A 13,131-nucleotide genomic window follows, 5' to 3' on the forward strand; every position below is an offset into this window, starting at 1 on the left:
AGCAACACACACTGCTGCTGCCATCACTCGCGAATCCCAGAGAGCAGCATGTGATGTGACGCCCTTTCCCCACAGCCTCTGCTCCCGTGCTGCCCCTTCTCCTCAAGACCCCACCCCCACACCACTCCTTACCCCAAGCCCCACCCTCACATCACCTCTTCCCTGCAAGATCCCACTCCCCCCACTCACATGAAAGATGCGTAGATACACATAAAAGATGCCTAGCAGATTGCAGATCGGATGCACATTGATTCTAATGGTTGCGAGTCCACATTTTTGTATCCGCACTGGGCTCCAACTATAGTTTCAACCAGTTTGCCCAGTACTGAATTCAGGCTTACTTGCCTGTAATTGCCGGGGTCACCTCTGGAGCCCTTTTTAAAAATTGGCATCACATTAGCTATCCTCCAGTCATTTGGTGCAGAAGCTGATTTAAATGATAGGCTACAAACCACACTTAGTAGTTCTGCAATTTCACATTTGAGTTTCTTCAGAACTCTTGGGTGAATGCCGTCTGGGCCTGGTGACATATTGCTGTTTAATTTATCAATTTGTTCCAAAACCTCCTCTAATGACACCTCAATCTGAGACAGTTCCTCAGATCTGTCACCTAAAAAGAATGGCTCAGGTTTGGGAATCTCCCTCACATCTTCGGCCTTGAAGAATTCATTTAATTTCTCCGCAATGGCCTTATCATCCCTGAGTGCTCCTTTAGCATCTCGATCGTCCAGTGGCCCCACTGGTTGTTTAGCAGGCTGCCTGCTTCTGATGGACTTAAAAACATTTTTGCTACTACTTTTTGAGACTTTGGCTAGCTGTTCTTCAAGTTCTTTTTTGGCCTTCCTAATTATAACCCTGGTAAAGGTTGATAAATCAGGCTCAAATTCCGCTCACAAATGAGGTATTGGGGAAAGGCAGTGGATGTCAATGGGATGGATAAAATAGTCTCCAATGCAATTCTTTTTCAGCCTGTTTCAATTACAGCATATTTATTTGTAGGACAAGATTAGGTCTGGGGGATAAAAAAGTCTGCAGCCTCCTCAGTGTATTGTACAGGAGTTGGCACATGCCAAGCTAAGCTTCCAAAATGCTACACCGGAAATGAACTACCACACAAATGAACTGAAAGCTTACCCCACTTTTGTCAAAACCAGTCACATCTGAGAACACTGCAGGGTCACTATACCTGGCTGGGGGCCATTATATATTTATTTCTGGTATTACACTTAATTTTGTTAAGTCCCAGTTACTTACAAAGCTGGGTTATTTATCTGTCTCTGTTACAGCACAATGAGTTCATTTCTGTATTAATGAATCCAGGACCATAGACAACCAAATTAATTCAAGGTCATTGAGGTGGCTTTTCATGGTCTTTATCGAGGCAAAACACAGAGCTGGTATGGTTTTGGTGCATTTGACCCAAAACTCATCACTGGAGTTATATCAACGTCCTTGGGTTCAACGAGAGATTTCAAGGTAAAATTCTGCAAAATCGTTGTCAGTAACAAAAATATCTCCATCCGAGCCAGACCCTCTCCCATGCAAATCCGTTTCCCTGCAATGAAAAAGCAATGTTGAGGAGATGCAGGAGATCTTTCTTTGCAACATATGTTAAATATTGTTACAATGAAACCAAACCTCCGGATTAAAGTTAGATGCACAGAGTGATTCGGCGTAATAACATGGAGGATAATGGCCGTCTGCCAGAGTTTGGGAAGGTATGGAAGTGTTTGGGGGCTTTAGAAGCCTCTCACAGATTGTTTTAAAGGCTGAGTTCCATATAAAAAGTGGCCTCTTAAAAATCAATATGTGGAGACCGGTGGGCAGATGTGGGGTTTGAGGAATAGTTAATGCAGGTCCCAAGCCAGTTAATATGTTTATGGGGGGAATGACAGTGGTTCTCGAGTGGAAGTAACAGGTAGGGAGGTGCAGGCATACGGAGTAGTAGGATGGAGAACAGCAAACAGGGTTTTTTAACAGAGTGACGGGATCTTCCTTGATTGGAGTAAAGTTGAGAAGTTAAGCAGCCCCTACTGATCTCTCTCCAGGTGACTATGCAGACGACTTCTGCCCTGTTGCATGTTACTCCCTTCAACTTTACTTTTGCATGCACATTCAATCACAATTTGTCCACTGCAGGCTGACACAGACAGACAAAGGAAGGTGTGAAGTTGTCAGGCAGAGCGGAGAGTAGTGCGTGTTCAATAAGTTAAAAAAGACACTGGAGACCAACAGATGCTTCACTGTTGCGAGAGGCTCTGCTTCATGAACGGCCTGAAAAGTCTCTGCACACTACAGTTTGAGAACTCTGTGTTTACTCAAGACAAAGCTAAGAGAGAATGGTCTGGGACCTGAAACAAACATGGCTTCTTTTACCTGCAGAAAAAGGCATGAAGAAGTCACTCTTCTTAAAGGCACCATTTTCATCCAAGAAATGTCCCGGGTTAAATTGCTCTGGTTTTGGAAATTCCCTGCTGTCATATAGGACCGATTGCAGGACAGGGAATATAGTGGTGCCCTGAATTAGCAAACACAGATAAAGAGAGTTAAAGTGGACACTGTCCACAGCAGAGAAGCCTCCAGAATTCACTGGGCTGGGTAGTGGGACATGTTTTACTTTCCTTCATTTTCCTGCATCCCCTGGAACCAGAACCAGAAATATTAAAATTCCAGGAGAAAAGGGAACCTCACCAAATGGGAGCCCACCTTCAACAAGGAGATCCTGGAATCTCATGAGAAAGGCTCCTCGCATTAGACTGCCAGCCCGATTTCTACATCTAAGAGATTGGGAAAAGTCTGGTTAAGATCCAGAAGTGTTAGGTGCATCTCTCAGCTGCTGTTTGGAAGCATTTGACATTCCCTGGTCTTCATAATTTAGTCATTGCACCAATGGTTTCCACATCACTATTTATAAGAAATAAAATGCATTATTATTATTATCATCATCATCATTTTATTAAAGCTAAAAAGTCCTATACAACTCCCAGTGTAACTCAATTAGAAACCTAGAACATGGTCACTGTGAGTTGTGGTGCACATTAACACGTCAGCAGGACTAAATCTTGGTGGAGAGATGAAACCAGCTCAGAAACTGACCTCCCAAAAGAGGCTCCAAAAAGAGGGAAAGCTTTGCACAGCCTGCTTGAAACGTTGAGAACTAACCTTGGGGATAACATATTGTCTGAAATGAGTGTCTCTGGTCACTGCATGCGGGACACCCATCGGGACAAGGTTAATGAATCTCTGCATCTCATGTATCACAGCATCTGTGTAGGGCATCTGGCTTCGGTCCGCCATGCAGGGGCTTCGGCTTCGGCCAATCACACGGTCAATCTCTTCATGAACTTTCGCTGTCATCAAATGAACAAGGTTAACAATAAAGCTAAAGAACAGGATTCCCATAATTTTGCCCCCATTCTGTCACACAGCCAGAAATATACACGTCTCAGCAGATACATGGTTGGGAATATAACAAGTTATAACAATATAACAGTTAGTTTTGGGTTACTGAAACTATTGTACGTGGTATCTAGGATAAAGTGCCAAAAATGTAATTATTAGGGCAGTGATATGGCTCATGCCTGGTTGTGTACTAAAAGAGAACACAGTGTGATGTTATCGCCAGAGCATATAACTAACTGCTACGCAAGAGATTGAGGCCTAAAATTTCCCCCCATCAAAGTCAATCATCCACATGACCTTGGAGGAAGCCCATGAGATTGGAATTAGCACTGGATATTAGCTGGGTGTTGATAAATCTCTAACACTTGCCTTTATTTGAGGGGAGGGTGTAGCACTCTGTATCTCAAAGCAGCACCCTGGAACCCCCATATCCACTCCTGTCATATGATTATGATATATTTCATACACAGCATGCCATGTAAGATATTATATGAAAGGTCATGATCTGCTGAAACCCACTGTTCTGTCCAAATATGTATATCATTAGTGAGTATGAAGTTAGGAGATTTTGCTCTATGGTTGTTACTGAAATATGTTGTACACTTGAGAGTTGGCAACTGCCAGTTCTCCAGTGACAACAAAGGAGGGGATCCACTCCCAGGAGGGTGTTAAACTACCATTAATCAGCGAGGGACTTTTAAACAAGGGATTTACAGTGCTGTAAGAGAGCTGCACAAGCATCACACAATGGGAGATTGCTCCACTCTGTGACTCAGCAAAGCCCACCAGGACATACCTAAGCTAGTGTTTTCCAGGTACATGGACTGCGGATATAAAATAGGGAACAGTGGCTTCATGCTTTTGCCTTTCTCCTCCCCCACCTACACTGGAAGCAAAAACAATGCTGGGAAGACCAAGCCTTGAACTGAGGAGACTGGTCCCAGGCTTAAAGGGGAAGCCTATGTGTTAAGGATTGTAACCTACCTGCAGCATCCAGTGGGGTGAGAACAGCTTGATCCAAACACTGGACAGTCTAATGAGGTTCAGGATTTAGACTGCGTGCTTACCTTTTATTTTCTTTGGTAACTCTCTCTGACCTTTTGTGCCTACCACTTATAATGACTTAAAATCTATCTTTCTGTAGTTAATAAACCTCTTTTATACTTTACCTAAAACAGTGTGTTTTGGTTAAAGTGCTTGGGAAATCTCAGTTCAGTTTACAAAGGCTAGTGCATGTCCTCTCCACATCGAGGGAGGGCTGGACTGGGTAATGAACTTACACTGGTCGGGCTTCTGACCACAGCAAGACGGTACAGCTCTGAGGTGCAAGGCTGGGGGCTTGGGAGATTTGCTGGTGCTTTTCTCTGTGTGATTCATGAAAGGCTCAGGGAGCATTCATGCAATGTATCTGCGTGTGGGGCTCCACATGCTGTTGTACTCAGTGATAACAGCTCACAAAGGGGGTTGCTGCTTGTCACTAGCAAAGCATTATGAAAGACAGCCCAGGCTGGAACGCTAAGGGGGGAACAATGGTACCCCAGTTCCAGGTTGTACGGCGGGAATCCCATCACAGAGGGGGCCATCTGACAGCCCTGGAATGCGAAGGCTCCTGTTACCCATAGACCAGGCACCTTCTTGTCAGTGGCAGCACAGGTTTCTCCCGCACAAACACATACACTTTCCCCCAGCCCAGTAGCCTTAACTTGGACTGGAGGTGAGAAAGGAATCCAGTCACAATGTCTTACTCAGGCTGAGGACCCTGTGCTGAGACCGCCCCTGAGGAGGCGGAGTAATGCCGGTTGTGATGGTGCTTTTCAAATGTGGACACCTGTCTATGCAAATTGAAGTAACACACCCATCCCCAAACACCTCTCAGTTTCACATAAACCAGTGAACAGCTTGCACACAGCGCTAATGTGGCTTACGTCCAGCCCCAGCCAAATTTGGTCTGGTGACTTAAGGGACAGGGGTCTGTATCCATTAGAGATCCCTTGAGCCATGTCATCCCCTCATCTCTCCAAAACTTAAAATTGTGTGTGTCCGTGGGGTACCTTCTATTTCTGGGTATTTCAGAAGAATCAGGAGTCCATGTCTCAGGGTGAGGCTGGATGTCCCTGTTCCAGCAAAGAATAAATCCAATGTGCTTCTTAACAAGTTATCAGTGTTAAATTCTGACTGGCCGTTCTGTCGTTCCTGCAGAGAGAGACTTGTTATTGTTGTTTGATCATTGGCTGTAAGCGGGGATCTATCCATACAGGCCCAAACCCTCTCATCTTCTACCTGCTCTGTGACCCACTTGGCATCTTTATAAAAATCCTTACAGAAAATGGGCCACGGCCCTGGAGATTGCAGTAGCACTGCTGGGGTGTTTTGGGTCATTGCTGTGGAAATATATGGCCTTTTCTATTAGAGGAGAATTGGAGCATTACTTTTACCTGGTTAGTTTTCATCTGTATTTTTAACTGTTGTTGATTCCCTTTGCTTTCATATTTTGTTTGCATGGGCAGCAATAATGCCCTTGAAAACTTTGAACCAGAAAGGAAACCAGATGTTTCTAACCAATTTTTAGCCTTCAAGCCAGAAGGATTGAATCTGATGCTCCAAAGAAAGTGAGATCCCCTTTGAAAAGGCAGATGCCTGGCTACCTGCTGACCGAGAGGTGCAGTGGTAGAACATCGAAGAGGCTGTTGCTGTAAAATATTGCAGGAGATTAGCAGGTGGGGTTTCCAAAGAAGCTGGTAATAGCTTAGGTCTGTGGGTGTCGACATAGGAAGCCATTAGAAACTGCTTTCTTCTACTAATCCCACTGATGCTAACACATACCAGTAAAAGTGCTTCTGTCCACCTTGTAAATAAAACCCTTTCAATGGCTAACCTCCAACAGAGCCAGCCTATACATTGCCAGATGCTGTTGATACCTGCATTGGGTGCTCTGTCCTTTTAAGACATGTATACGCTGCAATAAAAGACCCACGGCTGGCCTGGGTCAGCTGACTTGGGCTCGTGGGGATCGGGTTGAGGGGCTATAATATTGCAGTGTAGACATATGGGCTAGGGCTGTCGCCCAGGCTCTGAAGCCCACAAAGAAGGAACAATCCCAGAGCTTGGGCTGCAGTCCAAGCACCAACATCTACACTGCAATTTTATAACCCTGCAGACCGAGCCCTTCAAGCCCAAGTCTGCTGACCTGGGCCAGCCGTGGCTGTGCTGTGGGTCTTTCATTGCAGTGTGCACATACCCTTAGATTTGTCTTCCTCATTGGTGTAGTCCCACTGGCATCACCGGCACTACTCACACAAATGAGGTGAGCAGGGCTTGCCTTTTAGAATGTAAATCCCAGGGGCAGACACCAGGTCTGTCTTTGGGTCTTGTACAGAGTGATAAATACCCACGATATGTATAACCCACTCCACAGCAATGGGGAAGGGCGGCTGCCCTCACATACCTGTTCCATTTTGATGAGGAAAGCATCGATGAAGTCTCGAGGGCAGCTGAGATCCAGAGACTCTTTGTGCATCTTCACTCTCTCCAGAACAAAGCTTTTAAACTCCTCTGAATTTTTAACTAACTTGTGGTGAGGCCCAGGTATATAATCCATGAGAGTTGGGAAAAAATTGTACAGCTAGAAGGATGGAAGGAAAAGCACATCTTGGTTTATCTGGACACACCAAATAATCAATTGACTCAGTTACAGCAGCACAATACAATACTTTTGTGGCACGTTCCTGTGCAAATGCATTCGAAAGAACGTCTCATGCTTCACTAACTCATTCTACTCAATACACACATATTCCTCACAGAAACTGCAGTGACACTCAGTTCTATTCGCTACAATAATCTCCATTATTTCCAACACAAAAGCATCACCAATACAAACGTGCTGTTCTTGAAAATCACACTCAAGTTCGCAAACCTAGCTCACATTTTCATAGGCAGAAATAAAACGTAAAAGATATCTTAGTCTTCCTCAGGTTGGAATCAAGGGGCCAAACTGTCTGCTGCTGGAACTCCGTTGATTTTGACTGAGTTCGACTGTTGTGCATTTGGTGAGATTTTCAGCAATGGGATGTGTGGGTGGCTGGGTACTAGAAACGAAAAGGAGTTTGCTTTGCAGGTGAGGAATGTGACCACATTCAGGTATCCCATTGTGAATATACTAAGGCATGTGAATTGCAATGATTTGGATGCTAATGATTTAATTGGCAGTTTCCTTGACTTTTTCCAATAGTGTTGAAAGGGAATGTCCTTGAGCAAACGTAATTCTGAGCAAATGAAGTGGTTTGTGTGGGAATTTAAATAATCCTTAGAAACAAGTTTGAGGCTGGGATTGGTAATAGCTGCAAGCCTTATGAGGAGAACAGGAACATTATGGGAACGAAATAATTATTTAAGGAAAAGTAACAGTGAAAGAAAGAAAGATCTATCCCTTCCCCCATTACAAAGGAGAAGAGTGGAAAAAACCACTGAACACACCTGTCCCAGGAAAGAGCGGAAGAGTTCATTGTTTTCCTCTGTGAGATTAATGACTGCCAGAAACTTCCGATCTTTATAGTCAAACCGGTTCCCAAAGACAACGGAGCAGATGATGTTGGAGACAGCATGGGTGAGAGGGATGGTGGGGTCAAAGGGTCGCTCTGCAACAAAACGAAACGAGAGTCCAATTTTTAATTCAGTATTTTCACCTACAGCATCACATCCATTGATGTTATTGGGAAGTTCTGGATGTCCTGGCCCCAGGCCGAGAGTGCAGTCCCGAATATTCATTGGGGAGGGTGAGTTCTGGTGTCACAGTTCCAGGGTGAGCTGGGCTTTAGACCCCTCTCAGTCCCTCTCCAGACCCCACCTCAGGTGACAGCCTGAGTTCCTGCCCTGCTCTGAATGGGAGGAACCCCGCAGTCTAACCACCCTTGGACTGAATAGCTGAGCAGCAGACTCACTACTTCCCAACTATATTAGCATGACAGGCTGCTCTGTGCTGGGCACCTGTGAGCCCTTTCCCTCCAGGGACCTGTGACCAGCGGGTGATCAAAGCGACTCAAAAAACCAACAATCTCCAAAACAAAGTGTTATTTATCCACTCAAAAGTATACAGCACACAGAGCAAAAACAAGAAACAATAAAGGCTTCTACACACATTCCTTTTATCGAAACAATCTCTCCTTGCAAGCTTCGGTAAGTTCCATTCAGCCCAGTTACCTCCATCTCACTCAACTCCCTTCCTGCTTCGGTGAGACTCTCTAAGATATTAGTATCCCAGTTGGATACTAGTTTCTGTCCGGGAAGACAATACTTTGCCAATTAACTGAAGCTAAGCTGGGGCTGTTCTCAAACTAACAGCTTCTCCATTATTACCAGTGGCATTCTCTCTGATCGTACTTATCTTTGCCATTATTTCATTTCCTCTTGCTGTCCCCCTTTCAGCCTCCTTTTACTTAATTCTGTACAGTCAGGCAGGATAATATCACACAGGTAAACTGAGGAGCACAAGGTATTTATGAAAAATAGCACAGATATTTCCCTCATCCTCCACCTAGGGCTTCCCCAATGCTATCTCTGTAAATTTATATTAAATGATTGTCCCCATTTTGCTGGGAATCAGTTTTCACACTGTCTCCTTTGCTGCTCTCTGCCTGACACACTCTGGTCTGACCAGGGACCATCAGTCTCTCTCCGAGTGAGGCCTGCCTGTCTGCCGTGAGCTCTTTACACAGGCCTGACAGACAGTATCCCATTCAGAACAGGATCCTGCATTCAGAGGATTCTGCCTGAGCCATTGCTTGTAGCACTGTCACAAACTCCTGTAATGCAGTGGGGCCTATGCAGTGTTCAAGGGAATTGTCTACAAGACTTCACCCCTCTGACCTGAGAACACACTGCACAGCGAGAACATCCAGAAGCAGCATTTTCTCCATGCAGTGTGTTCTCGCCTCATAGCAGGCTCCTGCTCCTGGCCCTCACCCAGGCAGATTTCTTTTATCTACAGGAGCAGCTGCCCTTGGCTCAGGATACACACGAGGCAACAGCAGTAAAGTGGCTCTCCCTTGCTTCTGAATCACAGGTGGGGAAGGTTCTCCGTGCATTCTCCTCTCATCCACACAATTCACCGAGATGGACAGTCAACTTCATTTTAGCCCTTAATGGTGTACTGTATATTGCAAGAGGTGGGATGGTCTTGTGGTTAAGGCAGTGGCCTGGGTCTCAGGAAATCTGGATACAATTCCCAGCTCTGCCACAAACTTCCAGGTGTGACCTCGAGCAAGTCACTTAATCTCTCTGTGTTTCAGTTCCCCATCTCCGAAAGAGAGAAAATAATTCTTCCTTTCTCCACTTTTTCTTCGTCATGTGTATTTAATATGTACGTTGCTTGGGGCAGGGACTATCTCAAACTGTTTATTAGCACAACCCATAGGCAAAGGAGCTGCCTTGGATGGGACCTCTAGAAACTAACAGAACATAAATAAATAAATAATAAAAGCACCATCATCTCTTAGGAAGCACTGTAAATTTACACAGTGGTTTCAAACTTTCCTCGGGAGACCATCCCCATGCAATGTAGGAGTCAGACTCGTATCAGACATCTAGCAGAGAAGAAAATCAGAATAAGCAAGCTGTAGGCCTGAGTGTCTTATTAGCCCAACACACGGAAGATAAACTAATCCACTCTAACATGGTTCACTGTGTTAGCTTCTGCCTGCTCTGGACAAACATTTTCCATTTGCCCGTTGGCCACAGATCAGAGGGTCGAAAACATGGGAAATAACAGCCAGGAAAGGTCATCTCGGGAACTTTTCACACATATTCTTCCTTTACATTAAACACAGGTTGTTATCTGTGCAGCTAATGGCTTGAGTTATAAGGTGTTTGAACCAAAGTTAAGATCACAAAATAAAGGAAAACAAGAGTCTTTAGCTGACTCCTCAGTTTCCGAATTACAAGCAGCAATTCCCCACCGTGTGTTTTTTTGAGCCTTTCCACCAGAAAACAGGCTTCCTCCTGGATCCGTTCCTCAATGCTTTTCTTCCCCATCCCAAAGTTTCTGAGCGTGGTGAGGGCAAATCGGCGAAGCTGCTTCCACCGCTCCCCATTGCTGAATATAATGCCTGGAAAAGGGAGGAGAATAGGAAAGAAGGGTGGGGGCAGACTCAATTTGCTAAATTTCTAACCTAGGGAAACATGGGTCATTGAAAGGTTCAACGTCAAGGCAAACATTATTGTATTTGTGTTCTACTGGAGACCCTGGATTACATTTTTTCTGTATGTAACTCAAAATCCCACACGTTAATCTCATTGCTGTTTATAGCAATTATGAACAAGAAAAATAATTCCATTGATTGCCACGCGCAATGGCTGTATTTTGTTCTCTTACACAGTGTAAACTGTCACAGTAATTAGAGCAAAGTACATATACTGGTACCATGTAAAAATAAGAAATACACTGGACATGAATAAGTGGCTATAGTGAGTATCCCTCAAAGAACAGGACTAAATGAGACACCAATGGTCTTCTCAGTCGTGTTCTCCACATACAGAGAACATCAGCGCTACATGCTGAAGTTGTTAGCAATATACCTGCTCCTTTGGCAAGCTTGTCAACCAGTGCCAGTTTTCCTCTTCCACTGAACTCATCCCCTTGATCAATCAGAGCTTCCTTCACAGCCTCCTGTCCATACAGCACCACAACCCGCTGTGAGCCTAAGCATATTATGCAAAGTACGGGCCGTACTTTGCACTGAGCTGTAAAAAATTAACACAAAGAACCAATATGTTTTTACTAAATCCACTTAAGAATAAGAATGAGAGTGGATCTAATTACAAACTGATGGAAGAGCTCTCCTGCCACCAAGGACTACACTCAAAAAGGGATATAAACACCTAGATGAAAAATGTTGCTCCTCAAAACCCTCAGCTAATCCTCTAGGCCAGCAGTTCTCAAAGTCATTTGATCGCGCCCTCCTTCTTTGTGTCTGTAGTCATTTACGGCCACCCCCACCCCACAAGTACATATACCGCCCCCCAGCTCTGAAGGTGAAGCAGAGCAGCAGAAGCTGCTGGCTCGGTGCCCAGCTCTGAAGGCAGCACCATGCCAGCAGCAGCACAGAAGTAAGGGTGGCAATGTGAAGTGACATTCGTCAATATAGTCCCTAAGACTTAGCGCCACATTGGCACCCTTACTTCTGTGCTGCTACTGTCACCCCAGAGCTAACAGCCAGAACCCCACCTCTTCCCAGTGAGGGATTGGCAGGGGGGCAGGAAGGAGACCCCAAGCCCTGGTGGCAGAGCTCTGGCTGTCAGCCCCGGTGGCGGAGTTCTGCCTGTCCCCTTTATCCTTGCCTCCAGGGTGTGCAGGGCCCTTTGGCACGAGCCCAGCCACCCAAGACTGACAGCCAGAGCTCTTTAAAGAACAAAACAAACAAAAAAACCCCCACCCAACTCACACCTCCTTTGACCCATTCCCATGCCTCCCTTGTGTGGTCCGCCACATGGTTTGAGAACCACAACTTAGTGGGAATGGTACTCACCTAGGATGTGGGAGAGCTGGGTTTAATTCCCCCCCATACCTGATGTAAAGAAGGGATCTGAAACTGGGTCTCTCCTCTCTTTGGAGAGTGCCCTAAACCACCACGCTGTGGGTCATTCTGGAAAGGGGCTCTCTGTCGTTCCCGTTGAAGCCGTTCCATTTCATATAAATAACTGAATAGTCATTGGGAAAGAAACTTGGGTCTCCCACATCCTGGGTGAGCGACCTAACCACAAGGATACAGAGTTCGTCTCATTCTCTCTGTAGCCCAATGACTATGTTAACTTGACAGAATACAGCAACAGTCTAGGCCTTACCCTTGTTCTGCGAAGAAGGCAAGTATCATTAGATCAGTTTTACAAGTGGGAAACACACAAATAACTTCAGTGGTTTCCCCAGGCACACACATGGAATCATTTGCAGAGCTGGGACCAGAACCCAGGGCTGCTGTCTGCCAGTTTCCTGCTTAACCCACCAGACCACACTCCCCACTGCAGGATAACCTGCACAGGCTGCAGCACAACTGAGAGGGCATATTCTGGTTTACCTGTGAATAAGACACATTATCATAAAAATAACACATTGCCAGGAACAGGTTGTATCTAGCATTCAAGATTAAATATTTCTGTGGAAAAAATATTCAACCTTAAACGTGAGGAGTTGAGCCACTGCGCAAACCCCAGAAATTTCAGAGTTCTCTTTCCACAGTCTCTGCTTAAAACCCACCTGAGCCAAAGCCCTGGATAAGGAGAAAGCCCCCTTACCTCATGCACAGATTGGGGCAAGTTCCTCATATTCAGCTGCAGCGTGTTCCCTATGAGGGGAAAAGCAACAGGGCCAGGTGGCAGCTTCCCGCTTCCAGACACCTTTCTCCATGCCGAAAGGAAAAGAAGGCAAGAGACACAAATCACCAGGAAAATACTTGTTGCTCCCAGAGGTTCCATTGCAGAGTGCAGCAATTATTCTGGGTTCTGGCAGGAGGTTACTTTGTACTTCAGCTTTTATATATTGTATGGTGCAAAAGTACAATGGCAAGTGCAAGCTATTAGCCAATAGGGTCTCAGTTCTTCTGGGTCAACAACATTAAGTATGGTCTAAAAAAGGTTAGTGGACAACTCCTTTGAATCTTTGTTTGCATATCATCTGTGTTTGCCCCTTGTGTACTCGCTGACAGAGCACAAAAATTAATCATTAAGTGAATCCCTCTAAGG

The 13,131-nt window shown here is 45.2% G+C and overlaps 1 pseudogene; it reads right to left on the reverse strand.

Annotated features, from left to right (window-relative positions):
* Positions 1–974: 974 nt before the first annotated feature.
* LOC141990839 (cytochrome P450 2H1-like) lies at positions 975–12,914 on the reverse strand (annotated as a pseudogene).
* Between the last annotated feature and the right edge of the window lie 217 nt (positions 12,915–13,131).

This window comes from Natator depressus, chromosome 7 (genome assembly GCF_965152275.1).
Source record: "Natator depressus isolate rNatDep1 chromosome 7, rNatDep2.hap1, whole genome shotgun sequence".
Classification (NCBI taxonomy): domain Eukaryota; kingdom Metazoa; phylum Chordata; order Testudines; family Cheloniidae; genus Natator; species Natator depressus.